The sequence below is a fragment of the Nematolebias whitei genome, chromosome 4 (genome assembly GCF_014905685.2).
Source record: "Nematolebias whitei isolate Nwh7 chromosome 4, NemWhi1, whole genome shotgun sequence".
Taxonomy (NCBI): Eukaryota; Metazoa; Chordata; class Actinopteri; order Cyprinodontiformes; family Rivulidae; genus Nematolebias; species Nematolebias whitei.
Window position 1 is genome coordinate 48,278,394 of NC_056501.1, and position 8,787 is coordinate 48,287,180.

Here is an 8,787-nt window from a genome sequence, read left to right on the forward strand (position 1 = left end):
TGCCATTTTTTACATCTTCTCGTGTGAACTTGATGTATTTATCCACAGAGTTGATGTGGTCAGTAAAATGTTGGACTTCCTGAGATTTAATTTTAACCCAGGTGTCGTCAACATACCTGAACCAATGACTTGGTGGTGTCCCTGAAAAGGACGTCAAGGCTCTCTTTTCTGCCTCCTCCATTTTAATCTTAAACTGACCACCTCTACTGCATCATCAACTGGAATGCACGTAAAGAGTGATGTGACATCAAAAGAGACCATTGTTTCATCAGTCTCCATGATGACATCCCTCACCTTATCCACAAAGTCCATGGTGTTCTGTATGTGGTGTTCTGAGCTGCCAACTAAGATATGTAATATAAGATAGAGCTATCCATCCATCCATTTTCTTTACCCGTTTATTCCATTCTGGGTCACGGGGGTCACCGGTGCCCATGTCCAGCAATCACTGTGCGAGGGGCGGGGTACACCCTGGACGGGTCGCAAGTCCATCACAGGGCCACATAGAGACAAACGAGACAAACAACCATTCACTCTCTCACTCACACCTAGGGACAATTTAGAGTTACCAATCAGCCTAACATGCATGTTTTTGGTCTGTGTCTGTGGGAGGAAACCGGAGTACCCGGAGAAAACCCACGCATGCACGGAGAGAACATGCAAACTCCACCCAAAAAGGCCACTGGACCGGGGTTTGAACCAAGGACCTGCTCGCTGAGAGGCAGCAGCTCTACCAGTTGCGCCACCGTGCTGCCTACTGTTATGATTAAGGGCAACCCAGTTTGTAACGAGACCCGAGACGACACAAGGCGAAGTAGAAAAGTGACAATGTTTATTATTTACAGTGATATTTACAAATATACAAGATGGTTCCTCTGGAATCCCTGAAGGAGGAATTGCAAACGTCAGGAAGGGATAGGCCAAGGAGTTGTCGCATGTAATATTCAATTTCTTTGTTTGGTCTTACAGATGGAGGATGTGAAGGTGTCCTGAATGAATCCAACTGAGTCACAGAGGAGAGGCAGGTCAGGCACGTGGCAGGAGAACAAGGCACCAAAAACATGAATCCAAACGTGGAAGGTCGAAACGAGATGGCTGTAGGCACACAAAAACAAGGTAAGTATTTCTTAGCATAAACACAAGACTGGCTGGAAGCATCAGTACCGTAATAAGGGAACAATGCTCCAGCGAAGAGTAGGACTCAACTGCAGCCTTAAGTATGGTTGTAGCTCATCAGGTGGATAGCCGTCAGCTGATGCTGATTAGCGGCCATCTTGGAGCTGCAGTGAGTGTCACTCTTACAGTACCCCCCCTCACGGATCGTTGACGATCTTGATTATAGGGAATGGACCAATGAACTTGGGTGCCAACTTCCTGGGAATGTCCTTCAGGGTGATGTCTCTGGTAGAAAGCCAAACTCTCTGTCCCACCCGATAGGATGGTGCGGCGGATCGGTGCCGGTCCGCAAACCTTTTATTCTGCTCTGCCGTGCGTAACAGTGCTGCTCTTGCTTGGCGCCAGATGCGTCGACAGCGGCGAAAATGGTGCTGAACTGAAGGCACCGAAATGTCCGTCTCCTGGCTGGGGAACAAAGGAGGCAAGTAACCCAGAGAAGCCTCAAAAGGGGACATACCTGTGGCTATGGAGGTATGAGCGTTGTGTAGTGAACCTGATCTGACCCTGATCTGACCCTGATGACCTCAAATCTATCAGATGGACAGGGACTGTTATTTCATTGATCTGAATACAGTCTGAGCCATCTGGTGACTTTCTTTCTTGAATTAATCAAGCAGAAAAGACAATTTTTATGATCATCACTGTTTTACAAATGTTTGATAATCAAAATTGTGTTAGTTCACTCAATGTTACAGGTTGAAGAGAACTACTCATTTTTATTTTACATAAACAGTAAGTAATGATTTTTATTCCTCATTTAAAGAAGAAATCAGGTTAATATGCATTTCTTGATTCTCTGTCTGAAATGAGCCAAGTAATGTAAGTATGTTAAAGGTCGGTTTTCGGTCAACTAAAATGTTTACTGAGAAGAAATGTCATGTTTTACTATTTGAGAAGATACAACAGCGTGAGACTCCACGAAGTCTGGTCGTCTGCAATAATCTTTTCTGTATGTTGAAAACAATCCTTGACTTATGATAACATCTTACATCACAAACCACACCTCTATTTCTGGTCCATCGACCAATCAAAAGCTCTCAAATGAACCGGAAGTCGACCCATTTAAAATGTGGCAATTTCCCAGTTCATGTTAGAATTCAGGAGAATTCAGGAGAATTCAGGAGAATTCGGGAGAATTCAGGAGAATTCAGGAGAATTCGAAAGAATTCAGGAGAATTCGGGAGAGTCGGGAGAGTCTGGGAAAGAATTCCAGAGAGTTCCAGAGGCTGAGGAGATGAAGAACTAGAGAGTTGCTGGAGTTGAAAGATTCTGTTAGAGTCTGAGAAGTTCTGAAGAATGAAAGGAGTTCAGAGTTCTTGGGTGCAAACGCGTTCAGGATGACCCAGAGACGTTTTGGGATTATAATTTCTGTTTGAACAAACCACACACGACTATCTAAGGATTTCAGCTGCTCTCAACGGAGACGCTGAAAAAGTCTGGAGGATTCTCTATCGAGCTGATCTATCATCGACCAGGTAACAGTTTCTTCTTCGACTAAAGTGTACCGGAGGCAAGCTGAGATCTGATGAAGCGTGCATGTTCTGGACAAACAGATTAATTCCCTCACATATCTCTCTGTAAGATAACTCCATTTCATCTTAAAACTCTCCTCTTTCTCATAAAATCAGTACAGATATTTTAGAAATATCTGAAGCAAAGTCCTCGTTTACCGCAGAGTGATCGATGTCCCTTTTATGTGAAACTTGTCTGTTATTATTTTCATATTTTGCCAAATTAATGTAAATGTTTGATGTTAAACTTTGATTCTGAAAATAAATGACCGCATTCATTTTGATGGGTCAAAGATAAATAACGTCTCGCGTTACATTTCTGTTAAATTCAAGGCACGACATTACACAGTCAGAAAGATGAGGAACTCGTGAAAAGTATGCATATATATTTCCCTATATTGTCATACTACAACTAGTGGCACGTACCTACGTGACTACTACAACTGGTGGACCGTAAAGTCTCATAAATGATTGTGAATTCGTGTAAACATTGATTTTTCATGTTGGCATGTTGAAAAATAACAGTTTATTAGCTGTGCTGAAATACTGCATGTTTACGCAGCGAGCTGGAGCTGCGCGCTTACACCTTTGCTGTCACGCTGGCAATGTTTTAAAAGCTGAAATTGTGTCATTGAGTCTTTATGAAAGCTGAATTTGTACGCTGTTAAGTGTTGTTAAGCTTATGAGCTGTGCAAACGTTGATTCTGTTTAAAAGACGAGGTTCTGCTGAAAGACCAGGACTGTAGTCCGGTTCGGTTCTGTTCAGTTTGAACGAGTATTTTGAATAGATGGATAAACGTTTTAAAAGCTGAGCGCCGTCTCAGAACACAGTTAAGAGTTATTCGTTACAATTTTTAACAGAAAAAGTGCATTTTGACAGTTTAAAAGACGAAAAGCTGACGAACTATTTTTCAGGCTAAACCTAGCATGCTGGCTGCAAACGTTTTCTGATTGGTTGAATATTGCTGTGTGGAGCGCTCTGATTTGCTGAGAAGGTTGACTGGCGTGGCTACGTCATCCCCTCTCAACCCTGCGCTGCTTTGCCATTGGTGATTTCAGTCACGTGACCCAGAAATGAAATTCGTTTTCATAGGGAAATAAAATCTGCTTTTTAAAGCTGAAAAGCGCCTTTAAAGTGATTTTGATACGCTGGTTAAATGCTTCGAAGCATATTCGCTGAAATTTTGCCACGTTAGAGTTTAAAATTCGTCATTAAATGATGTTTTTAAACAATGCTAGCGATGCTAATTTTAAGCTAACAGCATAACCACCGGGGCCTTCACTACGCTTAAAATCACTAAATAAAGCTGCAATATTGTTCCACAAAAACTCATGTTCATGCTAAGAAGTCGTGCTTGTTGAAATTTTGCCACGTTTGTGTAAAAAATCCGTTCAGAAATGTTGATTTTAACCGAGTTTAGCCGAAGCTAACTTCAAGCTAAGCGGCTAACAACAGGATGTCAACCGAACGCCACAGGAAGTCATAGCGACCCCTACTGGACAACACAAACAGTGTCGGAGTTAAAATTGTTGAGGTAATACTGACATCTTCTGGCGAAACTTGAGAAGACAGGTTTCACTCGCTTATTAGGTCTAAATAGTGAAATTAAACGTTTTAATTTTTCTAAAAGGCATTTTTGAGTTAATAAACGTTCCTTAAAGCTGAAAATTACTGTTATCTTGCATTTTAAAAGTTATAAGGTATTTATGCAAAGAGCATTTACCAAAAAAGTTTTATTTCACTGGTAATCCCTTAAAACTAAGGTACAAAATAAACATTAACTTGTTAAAAATAGAAACAGTTACAGATTTTCACAAAGTTGGAAAAAGTTTACTCATTTGCTAAAAGGATAGTGCACGTTTAATTGATAAATCACTAAATAAAAGTAAATATATCAGACAAAGAGACTTTGCTGATTTTATTTATTTTGAAAAACCTAAAACATTAAAATTCTCCTGTTTAATCTTTAAATAGAAGAAAAATGGCAAGCGACGAAGAAGAAGACAACTTTTCAAAACCAACAAATGATGATATCATTTTGGGGGCCTTACATATTTTAACAACTCCACTCATTGGCAATGAAATACAGCAATTAGAACAACTTAATGAAGCTCAAAGACAAGAAGAGCTGAAAAGTTTGGCCGCAGGAACATTAAATACAGAGAGTAAAAAGCTTAGCCATGAACGGTTAGCAAAAATCTCTCTGCTTCTAAAAGCTGAATTGGATGAACGGTCGGAACGCCTTGTCTGGATGTCTAAAAGACATGAGGAGGAGCTCGCAGAAATGCAGGCGTCACTAGAAACAAAATCTTATGAAAAGATTAAAGAAATAGACCGTCAGTACCAAGCCACGTGTGCAGATAACGATGTGCTACAACAACAATTGCAACTCGCAAAAATGGAACTGGACCAATGCAAAATAGATAAACAAATTGTACAAGAGCTACATATGCGTTTAAAAGATGACTATTTTACATCCCAGGAACATTTAAAAAAATGTGAGGCGAAACTAAAAGCAGAAATTGATAAAGGTAAGGAAGTTGGGCAAGGTGACCTGGAATCCAAACCAGACCCTGAACAAAGTCGGGGTAATACACCAATAACTCAACAACCTCTTTACTCACCCGGTGCTTTTAGACCCATCCTAACACCTACACAAACGGGCAGAGCAACACCCCCACAACTGATCACGCATGTGAGACCATTGATATCTTCTCCATCAATGGATGACTTGCAAAAAATCTCAAAATATGTACAACGTTTTGTCCCTGGACCGTTGGGCTCCGCTGGAACAAAAGCGTACCTCAGAGATCTGGAGTTCAGATTGAGATCTCATCCTAACGCTACGGTAGAAGATAAAATCAGTCTGATACGACTCACTTCGGACAGAGAGGTGTATACCTTCATCGAGCGTCTACCAGATGCAACGAGAAGAGATTACAAACTTCTGTGTGAAGCTCTGATTAAAGAGTATGATACCTGCACAGGACCAGCTGGATACCCAGCCGCAGAAAAGGTCACGCAGGGTAAAGCTGAACATCCAAAAGTTTATTACAAAAGAATCTTCCAAGCTTATTTTGGTAACAGAAATGAAACCGGGATGGAGGAAGATGAAGGTTTTAAATTTGTTTTCAGCAAAAATCTCCACCCTGACATACAAACGTCAGTGCAAATGATGGCAAATTACAGAGAAAAATCCATCAGTGAGATTAAACAGTGTGCTGTGAACGTGTTTGAGGCACGTTGTCATGCCAAGACGCCCATAGAAGTGTTTCCTGGTGTAAAGGTTAAACCCCACTCCCTAGAATTAGAAGGAAGGCGTTCATCGCCACCTCCTCCTAAAAAAGGAGAAAAAAGGCAGTATTTTCAGACTAACAAACCGCATCATGAAGGTGCACGCTGGGACAAAAAGGCTCCTCCTTCAGAGGACGAACGTGATTATCGTAAATGGGACCAGCGGAGGACGCAAAAAAATGGGAACCGAGAGGAACCCCAAAAAGACGTACCTAGCCGCCCCCCACCTCGGACAAAACGTCCAGAGGCGAAAAAATCACAAAAATCCCAGAAAAAAGGCCCTCCACCTCTGAGCTCGGAAGAGACAGAAAAATTGCGTGAAATGTTAGAAGACTTGAAACACACTGACAAGGGAAGCCGACCAAAAGCACTATGCAGTGAGGTACTCACTATTACATCTCTGGACGCGAACGACAACACTACAGACGTCGGTGAAACACACCAAGACGCTGCTGTTGTTGCCTCAAACAACCCCTCATCGGATGAAAGGGGGGTAATCACACACACAAACGATGACGAGTCATCGCAGGCTGAACACGCAGAAACAGCTACAGCTGTGCTAACGGTTCAGACAAACCAAGATTACACAGATAAATCTGAACGCGTGAAGAAGCGTCAGAAAAAAACCAAAAGGTTTCTGTGTAACTTTATCAGAAAGGGGGCCGCCAAAAAGGCGTACCTGTCAGTAACACTCGAAGGTGTCCTCACCCACGAAGCACTCTTGGACGGTGGGGCAGACATAACAATTATGTCAGCTAAACTGTTCGAGGAGCTGAGGACAGCCGCAGCCGAGAAAAACAGGATAATACCTCTATCTGATTGTGCTATAGAAATGCAGGGTCTCTCGGAGAATAAAACAACCCTGACAGCTATAGCAATGGTTCACATGCAGATTGGCAATATGACACTGTACCATCCGGTACACGTGACCCATGTTGACTCATTCCCATTTTTGGTTGGCCAGGATTTTATAAATCGCTTTAACGCGATTATAGATTATGGTGATCAAACAATGTGGACAACAGTGAGCAAACCACTGCCAATAGAAACGCCTCCGGAGTGTGACACAGCCTGCCCAACAGCAGGTACCGCGGAAGGCACAAAGGACTCCTCAGCCGAGGACACGAGCCCGGTGAGTACTCCTCTGACACCATGTGAAACCAAAGAGACCCACCAAGAGATCCAAACTCTGACTCAACAAGACAGCCTCCTCTGTGAGCTGGAGCAGCCAGAGTCCACCAAACACTACCTACCACTGGTAGTTAAGGGTGTAGAGATCCAAGGGTCCCACACCAACGATGCTGTACTGTCTCTGTGGACAGATAAATCAGCAATTAACCGAGCTTTCTACGAAACCTTGGCTCACAAACACGTTGGTCTAGAACTAATAAAAAAAGCTTTCCGCTTTCCATTAGTTCCCAATAGTTCACAGGTAATGACCGCAGAAGGAGTCATTAACCTGAAACTGAACTGGAATCAACGAGAACTGGTTCACCCGTTTCTCACTATCCAAAACTTACCACATGCATCCTACATAGGCTCTGACATTTTGGTAAGGTTGGGTGTCCATGTAGACACCATCAACAAGGTGCTGTGGTCCCTCAAACCAGCCACAAAGGATCCTCCTGTGCTAGACACAGCGAGCCTTAAGGCTGGGCAGACCATTCCAGAGGCCTGTCAGGTTGCTAGCAACCAGGACACCACAGTACCACCTCAGGTGATTAACCTAATGGTGCAAATCCACATAATAGCTGGACAAGCTATTAGCCATAAACAGGCATATTTTCAACCCTCTCCTGCATTTTTCAACTTGGGACTGTCCGTGGAAGCCACGAACCAGGTGAGTCTTGACTCCAGGACCACATCTATTGCTGTGTGTAACACAGGCATGGATGAGGTGCTGATCCCAAAAAACACTATGCTAGGATGGTTGATTTCAACTGACTTTCATGATTTTGAACTAGGCATTCCATTTCTGGGAGGACTCCCAGACAACCTGGTACCGAGTCAAGAAGCTGGGCCAGTATGGTTCACAAAACCAACACAGGCCATAGCTCTTTTCTCAACCAATGATGTCGACCAAGGACCTCAAACCTATGGTGTTCTACCCATAGACAGGCCCGACGACTCAGAAAGGGATTCGATGGAGCTCCCCAAGGAGCAAGAACCCTTAACAGTCTCATCACAGATTGATCAGGTGGTCGCCCAAGCCGACGCTCTGACATCTGATGAAGAAAGAGACAAACTACGCCAAGTTCTTCTAAAATATGAAAAGTCATTCTCAACTGATTCAACAGATTGCGGGTTGACCTCACTCCACGCAGTGAGAATCCCAACCCCACCCAACGCACCGCCAACATTTGTCAGACAATACAAGATCCCTCTGGCGGCACACCAGCCTGTCCAGGAGATCATTGATGACCTTTTGGTCAAAGGTATAATCAGACAATGTAATAGAACCTACTCTGCGCCTCTATGGCCAGTTTTAAAACCAAATGGTAAGTGGAGACTTACCATAGACTACAGGAAGCTAAATAAACAAGTACCCTTATCCAGGTGGCCAATGACTCAGCTCCATCAGGAACTGCCAAAGGTCACCGATGGTAAGTACTTCTCGACCCTTGACGTCGCCTCTGGTTTTTGGACCATCCCTGTGCGCGCCGAGGATCAACACAAACTAGCTTTCACTTTTGGCAGCCGACAATACACCTTTACCAGGTGTCCCTTTGGCTACGCTAACTCACCTGCAGAGTTCAACATCTTTTTGAACAAAGCATGTCCAGACGCCCACGAGCGTGGGACACT